The following is a 22,783-nucleotide window of genomic DNA, read 5'->3' on the forward strand; positions in this document are numbered from 1 at the left end:
CCTAGGGTAGAGTTTACGGCTTAGGTACAATATAGGTCGTTCGTTCCCTTGTGGGTCTTTCTGAGACAAGACAGCCCCCAACCCTTGGTCGGATGCATCGGTTTGTAAAATGAAAGGTTGGGTATAGTCTGGGCTAATAAGGTTGGGACTGGACAATAGGGCCTGTTTCAGTTGCTCAAACGCTCGCAACAACAGAAGAGAGGGATGGTGTAGTTCCTCCTCAGTTTTGGTTGTCTTCTTCAGTAGATCAGTCAAGGGAACAGCAGTTTGAGAAAAGTTAGGTATGAACTGTCTGTAGTAGCCCAAAAGTCCAAAAAAGGCCCTGAGTTCTTTCTTGGTTTGCGGAAAAGGGATAGGATGAATGGCCTTTATTTTGTTGTCTTGTGGACGGATGAGGCCTTCGCCTAAGAGATAACCCAAATATTTGACGCTTTGGGCGGCTAGGGTAGTTTTGGCTGGATTAATGGTGAAGCCGTTGTTTCCTAGAGAGGACACAACCGCATGGAGATGGCACAAATGTTGTTCCCAGGTATCACTATGAATTACTATGTCGTCCAAATATGCCCCCGCATATCGGGAATGGGGCTGTAGGACCTGATTCATGGCCCTCTGAAAAGTTGCTGGTGCTCCGTGGAGCCCAAAAGGCATCACACGGAACTGAAACAAGCCATCAGGTGTAGAGAAAGCGGTTTTTCTTTTATCATCCTCTCTAAGGGGTATCTGCCAGTACCCCTCACATAAATCAAGAGTGCTTATGTACTTCGCGGGGCCTATTCGTTCCACCATCTCATCCACCCGCGGGAGGGGATAGGATTCAAATCTGGAAACCTTGTTTACCTCGCGAAAGTCTATACAGAAACGAACCGAGCCGTCAGGCTTGGGGACCAGGACAATCGGCGAGTTCCAACTACTGACCGACGGCTCGATTATGCCCATTTGCAGCATTTGTTCTGTCTCTTTTTTTATGATGGCTCGGCGGGCCTCCGGGACACGATAGGGCCGTTGTCTTACTGTTACTCCGGGATCAGTCTGAATAGCGTGTTCCACTATGTTGGTGTGTCCGGGAAGGGAGGAGAAGACATTCTGTACAGGGGACAACACTCATCTCAGATCCTGTTTTAACACGATAGGCAGGTCCGGGTCTAGGCATCCCTCAAAGGGTAGGTTTGTAAGGACTTGGTTACCCGACAGGACGGGTTGGGGACCCTCCCATTTCTTTAGGAGGTTAATGTGGTATATCTGGCGGACCCCTCGAGCAGTGTCTGTCTCTATTTCATAGGTAACAGGAGTCACTTGTCGGATGACGGAGAATGGGCCCTGCCACTGACCTAAGAGTTTGTGATCAGAGGACGGCAGGAGCAACAGAACCAAATCTCCTGCCACAAAGGAGCGGTTTTTGGCTCCTTTGTCATACTGTTGTTTCTGTGTGTTTTGGGCGTTTTCCAGGTTCTGCCGCACAATGTCTCTGACTTGGGCTAGGTGGGTTTTCAGATTGTTGACATACTCGGGTAAGGGTCTGGTTCGATCGGGTTCTGCTTCCCAGGCTTCGCGAGCCATATCCAACAATGTTCGTGGAGGTCTCCCATACAGCAACTTGTATGGTGAGTAACCGGTGCTGCTTTGGGTTTTACACCGGATGGCGAATAGAGCAAGAGGCAACATCTCTTCCCACCTCCTGCTTTCCAAACCTAACAGTTTTTTGAGGGTGGCTTTCAACGTGGCGTTGTAGCGCTCCACCAACCCATCGGTTTGTGGGTGGTACGCTGAGGTTCTTATTTGTTTATTGCCCAACTGAGACCATACCTGGCGCATCAGGGAGGACACGAAAGGGGTCCCTTGATCCATTAGGATCTCCCGGGGAAACCCAACACGAGCAAAGATAGACACCTGAGCTTTCGCTATGTTTTGGGTGGTTGGTTGTTTTAGGCGACAGCCTCCGGGAAGCGTGTAGCATAATCGACCAAGACTAAAGCGTATCTACAGCCGCTCCTAGAAGGCAACATCGGACCTATAAGGTCCATCCCTACTTGACTAAAGGGGACATCGATAAGGGGAAGAGGACGGAGGGGTACCTTAGGCGGTCGGTAACGGCTGTTCTTTTGGCAGACGGAGCATTCTTTACAGTACCGTTTGATTTGGCTATATACTCCAGGCCAGTAGATTTTCTCAAGGATTGCCTGTCCTGTCTTTTCTTCCCCGAAATGTCCACCCAGGAGATGGCTATGGGCCAAAAACAACACTTTGTCCCGAAACGGGCGGGGATGATTAGTTGTGGGCTTTGGTGAGGCCCGGCCTTCCGGTATAACAGTCCTTTAGAACGAAAGAAGTAAGGACCTACATGTATCGGGTCCTCGTTGTCTAGGGCCCGTTCGCCAGGCGTCCTGCAGTACGGGATCTTCCTGCTGTGCTGCGCGAAATTCGCGATCGGTTTCCCAGGGATGTTGTACCTCTTGTACGGGGTATGCTTCAACATGACCTCTTCTCTCCTTTTTCTTTTGGTTTTTGGATTTGAAGGGCTTAGGCGAGGAGGCTCTTGAGGGTTGGTTTTGTGCAAACGGCGCTTCCTTCCACCATTTTTCCAGGGAACACGTAGTTTCGTGCAAAAGGAGGGGGAGACCACTATAGTCGCTACCCAGTATTGCTTGCTCTGGCAGGTTTGGTATCAGCCCCACATTTAGCAGACTTCCTTGGTCGGTAGTATTCTGTACTCTCACTCGGGCGGTGGGGTAGCTTTTGGTGTCTCCATGCACACATTTGATGGCCACGGTCCCCGTGATGGGGCCAACAGAGTTCCGCATATCCTGGGGACGTAAGACGCTGTGTCTACATCCGGTGTCAGCTAGGGCCATCAGTGGATGGTCGTTAATCTTTACCGGACATCGAAACGGTGGCGGAGTTGCTTCGGACGTGAGACATACATAATTCCGGGATACAGACACTTCCATGGGTTCCTCCTTTTGTGGACAATGACGGGCGATATGACCAAAACCTCCACAGCGGAAACATTGAGGTCCGGATGGGTTTGGTCTAGGCATTACGGGATATGGTACAAAGGGGACCTGATCTGGTTTTCTGGCGACTGGGGTTCTTTGGGGCCGGTGGTGGCTACCTTGTGGCCCCCGAGGAAGTTGTTCGTCCTTTACTTTCTGTACTTCCTGTGCTTTACTGTATGGGCTGGCTATTTCTACAGCACGGTCCAGGTTTGGGCGGGCATGTTGCCGCACCCACTTTTGGGTTGCCGGATGGAGCGAGGCGAGGAATTGTTCGAGATTGATTTTAGCAATTATGTCCTCCTTGGTGGACGTGGTGGGTTTCAACCAACGGGTTGTTAAGTCCTGAATACGGCAGGACAGCGCCCTCTGGGTTTCTTGCGGTCCCTCACGGACTTGTCGTAGGCGTACCCTGTATAAGTCCTCATCTATCCCTAAGCGTTCTAGGATGCAGGCCTTAATGTCACTGTACGGGGTTTGCCCTTGTATGTTGGCCTGTTGATAGGCTGCCTGTAATTCTCCAGTCAGCAGGGGTCCCAAGTAGTGTCCCCAGCGGTCAGCTGGCCAATTCGCAGCCTGTGCCAGACGTTCGAAGTTCGTAAAAAAGAAGTCGGGATCCTCGCCCGTCACGTATTTCTGTAGGACTACCGACGGTAGGGGAGCCATGGGTCTCTGTTGTCCCATTGCCTCCGTGAGTTTTCCGAGTGCCTGGTCTTGTGCTGTGCCTTGTCCCTTCAGTACGTCGTGTAGTTGTCCTCGATCATCCTCAGCGGTTTTCATGAACCGCTCCATCATTTGTCCTAGTTGTTCTTGGCATTCCGCCAGGTTCTTGACAGTGGCCTCCATGCCTCCGGGAGATCCCACTTCTGACACCATCTGTGGGTCGTGGGCTTCAGCGGACCGGAATAACAAGCGGGGAGGCCAGATATAGTGAGCTATGGCTAGCTGGTTTTATTTTCTCCAAGTACAAGAGATGATATGCAGTCTCTGGGTTAGGGGAAACTTTCTCCTCGAGAGTGTCCGGAATGTGTAGCACGTCCGACAGAAGGGTACTGTGGGTCTATTCCCTCTGCTGGGCTGAGGTCGTCAGGGCGGTGCTCTCTCTCTCTGCTGGGCTGGGTCGTCTGGTCCCGTATGATGCACCGATGGGCCTCGGAGGTATATGGAAGAGAGAAAGTACAGGGCTGTTAGTCCTTGACGCTCACGGACTACCGTGTACTACCACCGACACCGGGAGGTGAGGATACGGAAATGCGAAAGTGAGGAAGGGGCGGAAGGGTGGGTGGAAGAGACAGACGATAGGGGGGTACGGGGAAGATTAGGGTGTTCTAGGTGAGGGAGGGGGGTGACCTTTGTTTCTATATACAGAGTGACAGTGCTTATGGGTGTGCTGTTCTATACACTATTAACAACTATATTTACAAGGGACACACGGAGACTGATGATGGTTACTCACGTGGCCCGCCGCAACTCTCCAGCGAGTCGCGGCCGCTCTCCAGCCACCTCCTGAGGACTCCACCAGTCTTCAGACCAAACGTCGTCGTCGTCCTCCTCTTCCTCGACTCGACTCTCCAACTCTGCTCCGCTCGTAAGCCGCTCCGGTTCCTCCCTTGCTGCCTCCTGCCACGAGTCCGCTGGTTGGAACCTCCTCCCTTTTGGACCGTCGGCTTTTCTATCTTCCGGGTCGAAGTGGGGGCTGGAACTTCCGGGGTCAGGGTGAACTGCTTCCGGTGTTTTAGGTGTTGTGACCGGTTCCTGTCGTACCTGCAGGGGAAGAGAGAGGGGAGAAATCCTGGGGAGCTGGAACAAGGCGCAATCGGGGTTAGAGACCCGTAGGATCCCGCGCGAGGATGCTTCCCCGCTGAGGTAGGGACCGTGACTTTTCCACAGTAGAACACAACCAGTAACTACTGGCAAACACTGTACTCAGCATCATCCTGTAACATAAACCTTATTATGCCCAGTATCACATTAGGCGTGAAATATATTCTGCGCCAACCTCCTAAACCTTAACATATTGGACCATAACCTCCTAAGCATAACTTACATTAGGGGCATAACTCACAGTAGAGAATAATTTCACTAGCATAAACCACAGTATGCAATTATCATCATACATAAACCGCAGTTAGAGCCATAAAACAGGGTGCATAAATCACAGTACATGAATCACATTTCCTGCGCACCACATAAATCACATTAGGGCCTGGTGCCCTATAAACCTAACTGCTCCCCTGGCCAACTGGCCTTCTCAGAGGGCTCAAATGCCCTATGTCCCAAATGTCAGCGTGGCTGCGAATGCAGCAGAATCCATGTGCGCAATTGCGCTGGGGCAGAGGAGTGTATCTCACTCCTATCTCATTCACAATGCCCCCAAAGAATTGTGGCCTAAACGTTGCAGCTGAAGCTAATTACCGTGCAGCTGTGAACAGAACAGGGGCCTGGGCACTCTCTGTGCCCTCTGAACACATATGCCAAAGCGTAGCAGCTGCCCTCTATCAGGCGGGGCAGTTGTAAACAAGAATGAGCACCAACAATGTGCCCCGATTGGCACTGACACCCACGGTGCCTTTGGGGCCCCCCTCTGGGGCTCCTATCAATCAATTGCCCCCAACAATACTTCCGGCACTGGCAATGTGCCTCGGGGAGCATCATCCATGCTCAATGAAGGGGGCCGTGCGTAAGCGAAGCCCTCACACACCGGACTCACCTACTGCCTCCTCGGCACCCTCCCCAGACAGCTAGCTCTGCCATACTCACCGGGGCTTGGGAGGCGCTGTCTCTGTCTTGTGATGCTGGCAGCAGGCAATGTAGAGCCCCCACTCCTCGGGGACTCCTCTCAGTGCGGTGATCTCTGCCTTCCCTCCTGGCAGCTCAGCAATATGCAGGGTGCTCTCTGTACTACGAGACCTCTGCTGTCCAGCGGCAACATTTCCTCTGCACGTGGGGCTTCCCTTGTTCACGGCAGCCCCACACTGACATCGGCGGCCTTAGCCGCCTCTCCTCTCTTCACCCGGGCCCCCTCCTGGGACCCGGGACTTTGATGTGGAGCCCACGAGTCTCTGGACTTCTGGTTTCCAGCCGCAGGCTCTGCCCCAGGCCAGGCAGACGTGCCGGACTTCCTGGTTGCGCTTCTGCGACCGGAATCTCCTCTGTGGCAATACGGGGTAGGCTCCCGGTTAAACTAAAGAGAATGGCAGGGTGGGCACCCGCCACAACCTGCACACAAGTGGGGTGGGCACCTGCCCAAACTACGATCATAAAGCGGGGTAGGCTCCCGTTCGCAGTCAGCATCAATAAGGGTGTGGGCACCCGCTCCTCTAGCCACATCACGGGGGAATCCCTCATGCCAGGATTCCCTCTCAAAAGGGCTGCATTTAGGGGTCAGTAGATTAAAATAAAAGTGCTCAAAGGGTGCAAAATGCAGCAAAGGTCCTCGGGAATCAAGGTGGGGCAATGCAGGGCCCAGGGAGGCGAGCCCTCATGGCGGCTCCTCATGGGCCCCAGCAGCAGCATGCCTCAGAGAGGTCAGGAACAGCACCGCATCATGGAAGAGAACCATTTCATGGGGTCACAGCCCCTATATTTATACCACTTCCCTCCTTTATCTGCAGCCCAGGGCTTGGGGAACCAGATGCAACCGGTTCAGGGGGGATTTGGAGCACTTTGTTTTCCAAGCTCCTCTTCCCCTTTGTCAGGTGGGGGCTAGGTGGTCAGGCACACCACAGGGGGCGGAGCCAGCATTGTCCAGGCTGGGCACAGTCCTATTCAGGGTCAGGGGTTTACTCCTTCCACTACTCCCAGCACAGATGTCCTATTCAGCTACTACTGACTCACCCTGCCCCTCCTGGAGCCACACACACCTCCCAGCTCCTGTCACTCACAAGCCAGACATGCGATTCACATCAGGCAGGCAGACACATAGCACACAGAAATGGCAACTTCTAAAAGTGGCATTTCTAAAATAACCACAATAAATCTGCGCACACCATTGCGCAGTATTTATTATTACAATTTCATACCAAACTCGACCACTCTGCTCCTCCCATACCATGAATTACCACTGACACACACTGATCACAGAATCCCCCATGCATTCCTTTTGGAGGGCAGGCCAATCTCACCAATGTAACACAGAGAGTGCACACACTTTACACTGGACTACAGTGCTAAAGTGCCCGAGAGGCCTAAAACCACCAACACCAGGTTACAGAAAAAGGATAGGAGAATGCAAACAGTTTAGGGGTGAAGGTGCCAGAAGGGCCAAGTCCAACAAATTAGTGAATGGTGTGGAGGAAAATCGTCTCCCAAACTATTTAATGAGGAATCACTAGGTGGTGTTTAATTCAAAAGGATGGTAGGGAACCATAGGATATGATGGGCCTGGTTCCTGCAAGTGAGCAGTGAATCATCACTTAAAGGCCAGGTCTTCCGCTATGGTCTATGCAATGGGTCAACATGTTTCATGCGAAAGTGTCAATGTGCAGTTCCTATTTATGAAGGAGTGTTCAGGTCTTTTATGGATTGCCCTCACACACCCCGGAGGATGTCATGCTTCATCACTGGGCCTGCTCTTCGTCAGGCAGGCGATGCAATGCCCGACGGACACCCCCGAAGGGGCTCTTTAGTGAGATCTTTTTTGATGAAGCCGTTGGGTGTGTAACGGTATGTGGACAGGGTAGTGTAGTGAGTGTGCAGTGTAGTTGAAAATAGGACTATTACTGCCCTTATCAAAAATTTATAAAAAAAGCTCCTGGTTCCTTCTAGATTAGAAATCGACCTGTTTCATGCCACAAGCAGCTGTGAAGCGGTCTATTGGCGTTTCATAAGGACTAGTTAAAGTATTCTGTGACCTAATCTTCTGGTTAGAGTGAGAGGTGCTGAAAGTATTTTTTTATTTTATATTACCCATCAAGTAATGAAAGGTAAAGTGACTTACCCTAAAATAGGAGCAATATATTAAAAAACGCTCCGTTATGGGTCACCCTCCTGAGATATCAGGGCAGACCCATGAAGGTATGCGAGGTCCTTTGGACACAGGAGACCATTCGTCTCTTCTGTGCGAGCTCTTGTGCACCTACCCTCTGCCTCGCCAACCACAGATGGAGCAAGAACACAGGTGCCCCCCTTGCAAAACCAGGCCAAATTGTGATTGATCATTTTGATGTCTCCACAATACGGTTTTTGGCACTTCCCTGTAGCGGGCACTTGGTTTAACCACACAAGTGAGGTAGCATTTGTATCTGGAGACTTGGGGGAACACTGCGTGTTAGGAAATTTGTGCTGGTCCAGTGATCCCACAACTTTCCTAAACAGAAATGTGAGGAAAATGTGATTTGTTTTTAGCTAAATTTGAGGTTTGCAGGGTATTCTGGGTAAGAATTATTTTGGGCATCCATGCAAGCCACGCCTCCCTGGACTCTCGTCCATGCTCTACTTCCCTTCCCTGAGGGGCCCGATGTCTCCCGTTGCAGCCGCAGATGGAAAAATGGCAAAAAAAACCACGAGACTTGCGTCTAAAGCGCGTCACCAACCACGCTTGCACTCCACACCGATGAGAGCGCAACCACACAGCAGTTAGGCCGACGTTCTGTGTCTCAGCCAGAGACCCAACAGAAGCCTAATCGAAATCGTCGTTCAGCAATCCACGAGTAGCGGAGCAGCCGCTCAGCTACGGTACCATCCGAAAAAGAAGGAATCACGTACACCGCTTTCTGCGTGATACGTGATTAAATAGAGATCCCGCCTCCCCATAGGATGGAATTCTGGGAGATGTAGTTCAGTTTGAACTTGGTAGGCGCATTCCTGATTCAAGATCTGACAGTACGTTTTCCTCCCAAGCACTCCTAGACCCGGGTTTACCAGGATTGCGGGCATCGAACAGACGCACAGCACGAGGGGCGTGCACTCCAGAACAAGGTTCCCACGAGTCATCCTCCGATGTGTACCCTTTCCAGGAAATAAGGTACCAAAGGCGCCCCTGCCGATACCTGGAATCCAGGATGCTGCGTACCTCATATTCCAATTGCCCATCTCTCACCACCGGGGGCGCTGCCAGTCGTCCCGCACCTCTCACCGGCTTCAAAAGACTACAATGGAACACCAGATGGATCCTCAGGGTTGCAGGCAGTTTCAGCTTGTAAGCCATGGGTTGATCCGGTGCAGAATGGTGTATGGACCGATGTATCGTGGATGAAAGATACTGCGCATACAAAACCGGATATTTCTGGTGGAAAGCCATACCCAATCTCCCACCTGATACGTAGGTCCATCTTGTCGATGCCGATCCGCCCATTTCTTGTAGGACAGCTTGGCCTGATCCAGATTCTCTTGTATCCGTTTGTGTATTTTCACAGAGGATTCTACTTGGGCAGACACCGTGGGGTGATTCCGCACTTCACTAGGAACAGCCAGAGGTAGGGTGTTGGCATGATATCCTATATTGGCTCTGAAAGGTGTTTCCTTGATGGACCTATGCCAAGTATTGTCATAAGATAGCTCAGCCAACCATAGCAAAGATACCCTGGACTTAGCTGCTTCTTTCGCATAGCATCTCAGAAATTTTTTCAGAGTCTGATTCAATCTCTCAGTTTGCCCATCGGTCTGCGGATGGAAGCTGGTGGAAAGGGCAGCTTCCACATGAAGCGCTTTGCACCACATCCGCCAGAATCTAGCAACAAACTGGGGGCCTCTATCAGAGACAATGAATCTTGGAAGACCATGCAACCGAACCACCTGTTCTAAGAGCAACTGAGCTGTCTGGCTAGCTGTAGGTAGATTTTTGCACGGAAGAAAATGACCGATTTTAGTCAGACTATCCCCAACCACCAAGATGGCATTACACACCGATCCATGGGTAATCCTACGATGAAATCAACACTTATGGTTTGCCATGGTTGTGAAGGTGTGGGCATCGGCATCAGTTTCCCCTTGCTTTTGCTGTTGCCCCCTTTTGCCCTTGCACAGGTCTCACTTTGGCTACCCGTTGTTCCACATCTTTAGCCATCTTTACCCACCAAAAGTAGCGCTGTACTAGTTGAAGCGTTTTCTTGTGTCCTGGATGGCCAGCCAGAACTGCATTATGACAACAGTTAAATGCCTCCAAACTGATGCTATGGGTAGGCAGGAATAGTTCGTTATTGTGCAAGGGTATACCATGTTGAAGGGTTCGTTACATACTCTGATCCAACCATTGCTGCTACTGGTCTAGGGACCGATGATTCTTAACTTGGTCAAGGAATTGTTCTACAGCTACCACACACAAGACGTTGTTCATATGTACTATTGCCTCAGGGAGACCTTGTCGAGGAGTATCATCTTCACTTTGTCGGTACAGTGAGCCTGCTTTTTTGTTGTCTGAGCCTGGACAGAAGGTGATCAGGAAGCCGTATTCTGCAAAGAAGAGCATCCATCGCATCTGTCTCTGGGATAGGTGTCGAGCAGTCTTCATGCATTGAAGAAAAAGCGATGGTCCATATACACCATTATGGGATGTCGAGCCCCCCATAGGTGGTGTCTCCGTTCTTGAAAGGTTTTTTTGATAGCCAACAGTTCTTTCTCCGCCACTGTATAATTGACCTCCGCCGCGTTCAGTTTCGTTGACAGGAAAGCAACTGGATGTAGCTGTCCGGTTTCCTTATCCCTTTGTGATAAGACCGCTCCGATTGACACATCAGAAGCATCTGTCTCAACTATGAAAGGGATATCCACTTGTGGGTGACGCAGGATAGGGGAAGTACTTCTTGAGTTGAGTGAACGCCTCCATGGCTTCAGGGGTCCATACAAAAGGCGATCCTTTCCTCAACAATCGGGTCACTGGGACGACCAACTGGGAGAAGTGAGAGACGAATCTCCGATAATAATAGGAGAATCCCAAAAAACATTGCTCCTCTCTCACATTCTTTGGAACAGGCCACTCTTGAGCTGCTTCAACTTTTCTCTCAGTCATACTAAACCCTTGAGGGCTCAAGATGACCCCTAAGAACTCGACCTCAGTAACACTGAATTCACACTATGTTCTTGCAGTCGTTTAAGGATCATAACTACGTTTTTAGTGTGTTGTTCTGGGGAGACGGAATAGACAAGAAAGTAGTCTCTTGTATTTTCTTACTTAAAATGCCAGCATTTTTGTATGTATTTTTAAATATGAAATTGAAGAAAATATAAAAGTGAAAAAAGAAGCCTATTAAGCCTCTATGGCCCTACACCAATACTTGTAAGTTTAGATCGGTATTCATGAATACTCAAAAAATAATGTTTTTGCCTTTCAGTGAACAGAAGTTGGGTTTTAATTTGGGTTGGATGATGTTTGTTTTCTTTGGGGGACTTATTAGGATTTAGTTGAGGTGTGTAGACAAATGCCTTTTTCACTTATTGTGAGTTCTGGATGTGTGAGGAGGGTTTAGGAAGCACATAGGGAAATTGGCACAGATCCATTTCTCTTAATCCCCCCCCCCCTGCCTTCCAAACACAGGCATGCCTCATTTGTTCATGCACGTATTGCGAAGACTTTGAGCCGGCTTACTATAGGAGAGAAAAATGAGTATTCAAAGAACAGAATAATCCTTAAGCAAGTCTTCCCAGCAGTTCAGAAATCAAAGAATATAAGTAACAGTACCTCCCATTCGAAGAACACTCTAAATGTAGATTCCTTGCATCCACGTAGAGCTAGGTTCCCTCTGAAGATCCGCAGGCATGGTAAACCTGCTAGGGAACCCAGCGCACAATGCCACACCTCCTAGGCAGGCAGGAAAAGGTCCGGCGCTTGGCACCAGCCGCTGCCGTAAACAGGAATGTCGGAAGGGGAAGTTTGCGCTTGTCCGGCTCCACTTCCCTTCCCTTCCCTGAGGGGCCCGATGTCTCCTGTTGCAGCCGCAGACGGAAAAATGCCAAAAATCCCTCACGAGTCTTGCGTCTAGAGCGCGTCACCAACCACACTTGCACTGCACGCCAATGAGACCGCAACCATACAGCAGTTAGGCCGACGTTCCGTGTCTCAGCCAGAGACCCAACGGAAGCCTAATCGAGATCGTCGTTCAGCAATCCACGAGTAGCAGAGCAGCCGCTCAGCTACGGTACCATCCGAAACAGCAGAAATCACGTACACCGCTTCCTGCGTGATAAATATTAAATAGAGATCCCGCCTCCCCATAGGATGGAATTCTGGGAGATGTAGTTCAGTTTGAACCCGGTAGGCGCATTCCTGATTCAAGATCTGACAGATTCTGGATATGAAAATCTTAGAAGATCCACAAAAGTCACTCCTCCCTGGACTCCCCCGGGTGTCTAGTTTTCAGAAATGTCTGGGTTTGGCTGGTTTCCGTAGATGACCGCCGAGCCTGGGACCAAAAACGCAGGTGACCCCCTTGCAAAACCAGGCCGTTCTGTGATAGACAATTTTGAAGCAATACATTTTGGGCCCTTCCCTGTCACAGGCACTAGACCTACCCACACATGTAAGGTGACATTTTTATCAGAAGACCTGAGGGAAGGCTGGGTGCAAAAAAGTTTGTGGCTCCCCTGAGATTCCAGAACTGTCCAGCACAGAAAATTGAGACAAATGTATTTTTAGACAAATGTTGAGGTTTGCAAGGGATTCTGGGTAACAGAACCTGGTAAGAGCCACACAAGTCACCCCATCTTGGATTTTCCTAGGTGTCTAGCTTTTAAAAATATACAGGTTTGCTAAGTTACCTTTAGCTCCAGCTGAGCTAGGGCCCAAAATCCACAGCTGGGCACATTGCTAAAAAGCGTCAGTTTTCATTTAAAAAATGTGATATGTCCACATTGCCTATCAGGCTTGTTTCCTGTCACAGGCACTAGGTCTACCCACACAAGTGAGGTGCCATTTTTATAAGAAGACCTGGGGAACTGCTGGGTGGAAGTACGTTTGTGGCTTCTCTCAGATTCCAAAACTTTCCATGACAGAAATGAGAGAAAAATGAGTTTTTTTTGCAAAGTTTGCAAGAGATTCTGGGTAACAGAACCTGATGAAAGGCACACCAGTCACCCCCTCCTGGATTACCATAGGTGTTTAGTTTTTAGATTGCACAGGTTTGCTAGGTTTCCCTCGGTGCTGGCTCTGCTAGGGTCTAAAATTCACAGCTAGGCACATTACAAAAAAAGTGTCAGTTTTCAGTGAAAAAAAAAGGATGTGTCCATGTTGAGTTTTGAGCCAATTCCTGACGCGGGCACTGGGCCTGCCGCACAAGTGAGTTAGCAATTTTATCAGGAGACTTGACGGGATTCATGGGTGGAAGGAAGTTTGTGGCTCCTCTCAGATTCCAGAACTTTCCATCTCAGAAAATTGAGGATGATTTATTTTTTTAGTCAAATTTTAAGATTTACAAGGGATTCTGGTAACAGAACCTGGTGAGCGCCACACATGTCACCCCATCCTGGAAACCCTTAAGTGTCTAGAGTTAAAAAAAATTACACGTTTGCTAGGTTTCTTGTCTTAGGTAAAAGAAGTCTGTAGCGTGGGATTAGTGACAGACCGGAGACCTTTGTTGGGTAAACCAGGTTTTATTTTTAACAAAGCTCTTCTACTGCGGGATGTTAGTCTTTCTCTGGCGAAGTGTGAAGGATCCGTGGTGGCAACCCTGTAAGACGATGTAGGTACGGGGATTCCTCTTCTGCTGTCGATGGTACGTCCTTTGGTTCCTCCCTCGGGTTCCTCCCTCGGACTCTCGGCATCGTCCAGCCCCAAAAGAGAACCAACAAAGGGAACGCCGTCAATGTACAGTCAGAGCAATATACGCCCTTGGGGAAGCCCGGGGTGCAGTGGACACCGCTGAGTAGTGCTTTACAAAGGGGTCTAGTGACGGGTTGTGAGGGAAAAGGTGAACGGAACACGGGGACGGAAGACAGGGGAAGAGAGTCGGGCGTGGGATAACGGTAGTAATACAGTTTAGACCGGGTAGGTATACAGGGGGGTGGGAAGGTTTGAGGAAGGGCTAGGGATTTGTACACAGGTTATTTATACGGGAGATTCTTCTCCCCTTCTCCCCACCCAGGTCGCCAAACGTCTCTGTACCTGTGAAAGCCACACTCCTCCCTCTGGAGTGTGGCACGGCGCTTCGCAGGGACGTTGGCCTCCTGGCTTCACTTCTCCGCTTTCCTCGCTCCTCCGCTCTCCACTCGTTTCGCCTCTTCTCGCGACCGCCTCTCGTTGACCACCCCTCTCTCCGCCTTCTTCCTCCGGGGTGACGTTGCCCACGGTGTATAGCACTTCCTGCTTTATGTCCATTCCCGATCCATGGACGTCATACGGGGGTGTGGTTTCGCTATCCTCCTCGAACGCCCAATTAAAGGCGCCCTCTCCCTTTTCGAAGTCGTCGTGGAGTAGCGGCTCGGTGTCCCAGGGTTTCTGACAAGAAGGAGGGAAGGCAGAGTCAGCGGGGGCTGATTCAGCGACTCACCATTCGGTCTGGGTATGCTCCCTCCCCACCTCGCTACAAAGTCCAAATGTAGCCAAGAGGTATAATCACCGCAAGGTAGTTTAATTTTCCAGTTACAGAAGATGAAGTTGGTAGATAAGATGGAAATAAGATGTAAGGTAACCCCACCAGGAGCAGCCTCCCTGCTGCTCAGCCTGCACACACCAACTGGCACTCAGCACATCACCAGGCACCCAAGAATTCCATGACATCACCACACATTCCAACACTCATCCTGGCTGAGCAATAGGGAAGAAATGCACAAAAGAAAGGAGAGGCGACAATAAAGTCACAACATTTCCCTAGGTGCAGGCTGCGCTAGGGCCCAAAATCCACACCTAGGCACATTGCAAAAAAGGGTCAGTTTTCAGTGGAAATATGTAATGTGTCCACGTTGCATATTGGGTTGTTTACTGTTGCGGGTACTAGGCCTGCCCTCACAAGTAAGGTATCAGATTTATTGAGAGTCTTAGGGAAACATTGAACCATAGAACCAATTGTCTTTCTCTGCATGTGCGCCTTCCAAATGTAAGACAGTGTGTTAGAAAGAAGTTATTTTGATAATTGCCCTCTGATTCCCACAAATTCTTTGTTCTTGGTGAACCTACAAGCCCTTTATATTCCTGCAAGCAGAAGGATCCAGTGGACGTAACAGCATATTGCTTTTGAAAATCTGTCGTAGCTAGAAAAAGGTACAGATGGAAACAGACACAAATGGTTGTTTTTTTTCAACTCAATTTCAATACTTTTTATAGGAAAAACTTGAAGAATCTACACAAATGACCCCTGCAGAACTCAGAATTTGTCTCATTTTCAGAAATGTGTAGCGTTTCGAGATCCACTTTGGATTTTACACCAGTTTCCTCCACTAACTGGGAGGAGGTTGAAAACACAAAAATAGGTACATGCTCTATCTCCCAGTAAAACGCCAAAACTGTGTTGAAAAATGCAGTTTTCTGATTCAAGTCTGCCTATTTCTAACAGCTGGGAAGATGGTGAATTTGGCACACAAACCATTTGTTGATGCCATTTGCAGGAAAAAACACTTTCTTCTGCAGAACTTTTTTTCTCATTTATCCCCAAAATGTATCTGTATTTTAGCTAATTTCTCCAGGGAAATCCACAAACCTTGGGTGCCTTTAGAATCCCCAGGATGTTGGGAAAAAAGGAACTAAATTTGGTGTGGATACCTTAGGTGGACAACATGTAAAGGATGCCTAAGTGCAACCTACCCCAAATAGCCCAAAAAAGGCTTAGTAGAGTGAGGGGGGATAGGCCTAGCAGTTCAGGGCTTAAATAATTCAGAAGAGGTGCTTGAGGGTTAGGCAAGTTTAGAGGTTTTCCCTCCAGGCTATTTGGTCATGTGGTGCATTCCAGGGGACTACGAGGGCACTATTCATCACATGTTAGGTTCAAAGCGGAGCAATAGGCAGTTAAGTGTGCAAGTAAGTCCAGTGAGGTCCTCTTTTTCTGGAAGGTGACACAGGGGCTGCATGGAGGCCCCAGTTATGTTTTTTGGCTCCACTCTCCCACCCTTGGCTTGCAAGGGGAGACAGAGCTTCGTGTGGGAAAGAGTGCTATAGTTGTGATTGCCATGTGTACAAATTGCTACTAGTTAATGTAAGATGTGGTTTGTTGTTGATGGATAGGGGCTTTAGGCGGTGTTGAATCGCCTGGATCTCCCTTGGGGTGAAATCGCACTCTACAAATACTGATTGATTGATTGATTGATTGATTGTTGCTGGAGATTTTATGGTTAAAACTGTTGCATCTTGGGGTGGGCAAAGCGGGTGGGGGCAAGTGGGGAGATGAGAAAGTTGACATTTCGGTTACTTGTCAGGAAGCTCATGATTTAGAGCATTAAGAGGTTTATGGAAAGTTCAGGTTACAGGTAAATGTGACGTCAAATGTGGTTGAGTTGGTGAGGTTTTTGGGGTTGTCATTTAGGGTTGGGGTAAGTGAGGGTGTAGATCACACTGATGTATAGTGAGGTATGCTTTTAATCTGTAAGGCTATGAGCCAGGGGTGAGGGTAGCCTTTCCACAAGCTAACTGTAGTCAGAGTAGTTTACCGTCTGTGCCGCCTCGCCTAATGGGTGATGTGCACTCCAACGTCAGCCAGTACAGGGAAGACTGAGCCCTCCACCCACCTCTGGGCCCTGGTGCAACTATAATGGCTGTACTACTGATAGCCACGCTCCTGCAGATATGGTCACCTTTGGCAAGTTTATGCTTTGCAATGTCACTAATAAACAGGTTTTGTATGAGGCCCAGACCTAGTCCTCTGAAGTTTCACAATATTAGGTAGAATTTGAGAAGTTCAATAAAAGATACAATGCTTATAAAACTGTCGGAGAAGTAGATTCATGTATGCACTGCTCCCTTTCAACAAGATGGCCGCCAATGGGCAGTTGATTACAAGTAAAACAGATGGCAGTGCAGCTGCTGTTTTCGAGCAAATGTAAGAGAATGTCTGTTCACCAAATTAATATTTCCGTTTTTGCACACATGAGAGGATGCCTGACACTGATATATTGGTCGAATTAGTTGTCGTTTATCAGTGAGAGGATTTTTATTGGCAGTGAAAAGTCTTAATGTGTCCTACTGTTGATGACAACAGTTTAAAGACCATACATGCTGGTAAGCTTGATTATCCCATTAAAATTCACTGAACCTAATGGCATTTTGGATGACCAAGACTGAAACGTAGGGATATTTATTGGAAAAATCCAAGGAAGTTATTTGATCCTCTTCTGGGTGTGGCAAAGTGTTGCAAAGTGTCACAAGACAGCACAAAATTATGCTGATTTACTTACCATTTTGAAAAAGCATTCAGGCACAGCACAAAACGGTGGTGTGCCATGCGAGCACCTGCACAATCTTTAGTAAATGACCCCCTAACTGTGCAGTGGTTAGTAGAATCCTTCATATGAGTGGCAACTAACCACCTGTCCTTAGCAGCCTCTAATTCATACATAGGATAATGGATAGCTTGATATCCACCACAATCTTATTTCCTGTTCAGGAGTTCTAAGTGTGTCATAGAAAATGGGAGCACAGATTGAGTTGATGTTGACACACTCAGCACTTTAAGTTGCAAGAACACTCTAGTTATAGGTGTGAATATGCTCCCCATTTCCTTTATTTCATCTGAACTGTCTCTATAGGCCTGCAATGCAGAAAAGGAGGAGACCAGTGGGGAGCTAATGGATTAAATAAAGTGCACCTGATGCCTCCTTCCTCTACCATTCGCTTCGGTTTGACTCCTCCAGAACCCTCTTGAACTGCCACCCTGCTGTGGAATGAAAATTGTTTGACATTCTCTACCCTTGACAAATTCGATCACCTTCCTGAAAGGATAGGATGTCCTGTTCCTTCCCATCCCTCAAGCACAAATAATAATATTATATATCCCGCTTTCTCTATTTCCTTTCTGCTCATGGCTTTATCCACACTTATTGTGGTAGGGTCACAGCACTGCTGTGCAGGTGTTGGTCAATCTTATGCTACATTCTGCTCTTCTTTAGAAACAGAGCAGGGAAAGCAGCATCACACCATGTTCTGCTACTGTGCAGACCCTAGTATAGCTTACGCCTTCCTCTATTCTTAGAGAGATGGGTGAAGCAGCCATGGCACAGCACACACTTCCTCAGGCAGGCAAAGATGACCCTGGAGTAGGAACTTTCTGTACTTGGAAGTACAAAGATTCAGAACTTACCAAACACAAAACAAATTTTGGAGAAAAAAGAGTGCAAGCAACTAATGGAAAATTAAGCACACACCTAAAAAAGTATAGTGTTTCTTACAATACACTCCAAGTACAAATGTTGCAATTGATGGAAAGCAGTGGGTATAACCAGTTATTCAAGGGTATTCAGTACAGAACAAAATCTTGATCCATTGCCCTAAACTTAGAATGATTTCATGCAAAATTATAATTGTTGTTTATTATATGTGGAGCATTAAGAGAGGTTCTGCAATACTCTACGTCACATAGAAAATGCCTATTTGAGTGTTCTAGAATGTAGTGGTGAGTTACTGCATTCCTAATGTAAGGTGGGACTCAATTTCCCCAAAGTTTGAAGTGAATATATTTGTGGGAATGCAATCACCTTAATTTCAAAAGGTTTCTCATACAGCAATTATTGTAATTGCTTTACTGTTTCTTCAGGTTCATACAAAATAGTGTCCAAAACATTATTATAGTACACGAACCAATTCCACACAGATGATGGGTTATAAATATGTATTTTGTTTTCTTCGTTTTTCATTATTATTCATGCTCCTCATCATATAGTAATCTTCCAAAGAGGATAATACCGGCCTACGATGGACAGATGATGCTTGTTTCGACCCTCACAAGTGTACAGGCCTGGGTCTTTTACAAGGCTTGAACAGGAAAACAGATTTTGTAGGTTAGTGGTAACTTAGGTTCCATAAAGCAAAAGGCAACTACATGTCTTCTTCAGATAGACAAGGTATCTAATTAAAGTCACTTTCCTGATGGAGGCAATCCCCTCATATTCAGCCTTTATTTTGAAAGGTCCTATATCTTTCTCAGCAAATCCACACCTGGAGATACAGAAACAGGGACTAATGGCGGGGAAAGAGTTACTGGGAAATTGCAAGTTAGGTCCAGAGGGTCTCCTTAAAAATTAGGAATTAGGGGATAATCAGTAGGTCCAGGTCTCTCTCCTTGTAACTCCTCATCTTCCTATGGAGTTTCATGCTTAAATTAAAACGGCAAATGTCTAGGTGAAATAAAAGAAAAACATCTGTAGTGTTCCTGCAGACCTCATATTTTCGATAAATCTGAAAATTCCCATTATTCATCCCATCAAAACAACCATGCCTCTCTGAATGAGTGCTAATTTGTGTGTTAGGCATTTCTTGTTTTATGAATTCTATGCTTCAGAATAGATTGCTAATTGAGTATTTAGGACAGAGCACTGTTAACTTGGAGGCTGTGTAACTGTTGGGAAAAAGCCAAATGTATTTCTAAACTAGACAGCTCTAACCTAGCATAATCATTCAATTGCCTCATTGCCATTTGTAGAAGAGACTGAAGCAATATCATTCAATGTAATACAGTATGCTAACCAGTTAAAGACTTGTGCAAACGACAAGAAAATTTGCACTTGTGCCATTCAAACAAAACATGCATTGCAATGCCAATTGGTCTGGCTCATAAATGAAATACATTCAATAAGGTCAACATACTGATACATTCTTTCAGTCACCCACTTTCACAACCACTATACAAAAAATCTTAACCACATATACACAATAAATTAAGAAGAAAAAAGTAAACAAGCTGCTGGCTGAACAGGGTGGGTATGTGCCCTTGCACTAGCAAATACAATTAAACATAACACTTGAACAATGATATACTATGCCCAGTGCCATTTCATAATGTTCGACATTATGAGGACGTTACAGGGCGGAATGCAGGGCACTGCAGATGAAATGAGCGACAGGAGACTGGTAAATGAAGAAAATGAAACACTAAAGGACATGTACACCATCCCTGGAACTCAAGCGCACTCACTTTAAGGCAGGTATGCTCATGCGATCATACAAATGGCATCACTCACAGGACAAGAAATCCAATGGCTCCATACTTTCATGGATGGAAGCAGAGTATAAATGACACTCACTCAGACCAATGGCAGTAGAGCCCCGCTAAGTACCTTTATGTGTGAGTGAATATCAAATATTATTATATATACAACTTAGCTATAGTTAGGGGTTATTACATTACAGCAACACATTTAAACTACACAAACATTATAAATACCATAGTTATAGTTTTTTTTAAACTTTCATTTAAACCTAATTTATATGACTTATAGTACGGTCCACAATATCACATGAAATATCTACATTAATGATTTAGTCGAAAATTATAAATCACCATATGTATAGCAAATGTAAATGAACACATTTGTATCTGCATATCACAATATATATATCATTGCCAAATTAAAATATTTATTAAGAAGCTATTGTTTAATGAAGTAAACAATACTTATGCCATTTGGAAGTTACAGTTGTTCGACTGTATCATTGATGTAGGTATTTCATGTTAGATTGTGGACCGTAATATAACTCGTATAAATCATCTTTAAATGTAAGTTATAAAAAAACTATAAATATGGTATTTCTATCTATGTGGTTTAAATGTGTTATTGTTGTCATGTAATAACCCCAAATTATAACTAAGTTGTAACCTTTGTTTTTTTGTGACTTCATTTTTGTTTAAAGTTTGTAAAGTTGTGTCCCTATGTAATACAGTGTATTTAATGTTCTGTGAAGAATTTTATTTTATTAAGAACTAGCAGCCCGTCTCGACGTTGTCCGGGTATGAAATAGAATGTGTGTAATGTGTGTATTTGGCAAGGGCAATTTATTTTAAAATCTCGCGGTAGAGAAAAATTTTTGTTTCATTAGAATAGGGACGGAGAAGGGCCAGCTGCAGCCCTGGTTGATGTTAGCAGGCGCGTGTAATTGGTGTAGTGATCCGCCGCCTGAGCCCGGCTACAGCCCTGGCTGATGTTAGCAGGCGCATGTAATGTCGTTGAATGAGAGAGTTATCAGCCGCGGGTAAATCCGTTTAATGGGAGAGTTCAGTGACAGCGAGTAGGAGAGGCTGCAGTAATTGTCCCTGCAGACACGCTCATTTGCGTGTTCCCCCGCTTGAGGCCCAGATGCAGGCCTGTTTGATGTTAGCAGGCGCGTGTTCCCCAGCTTGAGGCCCAGCTGCAGCCCTGGTTGATGTTATCAGGCGCGTGTAATTAGTGTACTGATCCGCCGCCTGAGCCCGGCTAGAACCCTGGTTGATGGTAGCAGGCGCGTCTAATTTCGTTGAATGAGAGAGTTCAGTAACAGCGCGCAGGAGAGGCTGCAGTAATGTTACTTACCAGGCCTCCAGCTGAACGCGTTTGTCATGCCCCCAGCACACGGCCACAGCAGACGATCTTCTGATTAATGTACGACCCACATGGCATGAAGGGCGGAACGTAGCACACGCCCCCAGCGTTTCTCACGCCCCCAGCGTGCCCCTTGATTCGGCGCAGTTGCGTTCACATGGCATGAAGGTCGGACAATGCCCGTGCAGCACTTTTACCCCGCCGGAGCATCACGTTTGTGACACTCCGGAGGAGCAGTGTGCTGGCCCATATTTACAAGGCCATGCAGAGCCACCCGGCTAGGCCTTCCATGGCCTTGTGAATATGGAGTTAGGCCATTTCTTACTCTGTGTAGATGGGATGTTCCATGGGTGTTGCTGGGGGTGTTCCCATGCAACACCCATGGTTTTTGACACTGTCCCAGATTTACAACATAGTGTAAATCTGGGGTAGCACCAAAACTAAGGCCTTCCCAAAGCAGGCACAACAGCGAGAAATATATACATTTCTCCTTGCTTGTTCCTCTTTCAACATGTACTGCATTCTGTAGCGCACATAGAATGAGGAAAATGTCTCCTTTGATTTTGGGTCCCTTCCTGCACAAAAACAATCATGCCAATTACACAGACACCCTTGCACCATGTGGTGGCTACGTTGATGCTTGGCTGCAGTTTGTGCACCAATACTGGTAGAAAGGACCCAGGATGCGCCGTATCTTGTAGATAGGGCACATTACTGCCCTTTCCTTTTGACGTAGGGCAGCGCTGCTAGAATGCTTGCAGCGCTGCCCTACGCCAAAATATTGTAAATATGCCAGTAGTATTGGATCAAACCAATAGCCAGTCATGCCTAAGGCTCTGGATGAGAGAAGCAAACATTCTCAATTTGTAAATACAAATTACATCTAAGCTTTTGTGTTCTTCTCTTGTGAAGAGGCTTGTTATGTATGAAGTCCTTACAGGAGGTTTTGTTCTCGGTTAGCAGGTCAAATGTGTACCCTGATGTTATGGACTATTCAGGGATTAGAAGTAGGGCCAAATTTACAAACACTGTGCCACTGCAAATTCACCAAAAGTGATGCAAACCAGTACAAAGTGTTTATATAGGATTTATTTTCCAGCACAAAATTAGTTTTACACTGGAAAGTAGCCCTAAAGTAGCGCAAAGTAGCTCTCTGCACTTCTTTTACCCTACTTTGTTTCAAGAGGGCGTCCCATAGGTGGTACATAGGCATTCCCATTCAATTACCCATGGTTTGTGGCACACATCTACCAATAATTGTACATGGGATTTTTTGCAAAAAATGCATGTCTCGTTGAGGTAGCCCCAAAGTAGTAGAAAAGCTGTATTTTCCCCTAACACATATCTTCATAAAAAACTACATTACAATGCAGTAACAATCCATTAAACAGCTACCGCTTGTTTCACTGGAGGGCTGCGTGCTTGCC

General features: G+C 47.1%; 1 protein-coding gene across 1 annotated transcript in view; it reads left to right on the plus strand.

The window, feature by feature from the left end:
- SLC10A6 (solute carrier family 10 member 6) overlaps positions 1-22,783 on the plus strand; it is a 277,252-nt gene that overhangs the window by 175,732 nt on the left and 78,737 nt on the right. The window lies entirely within an intron of this gene.

This window comes from Lissotriton helveticus, chromosome 2_1 (genome assembly GCF_964261635.1).
Source record: "Lissotriton helveticus chromosome 2_1, aLisHel1.1, whole genome shotgun sequence".
Lineage (NCBI taxonomy): Eukaryota > Metazoa > Chordata > Amphibia > Caudata > Salamandridae > Lissotriton > Lissotriton helveticus.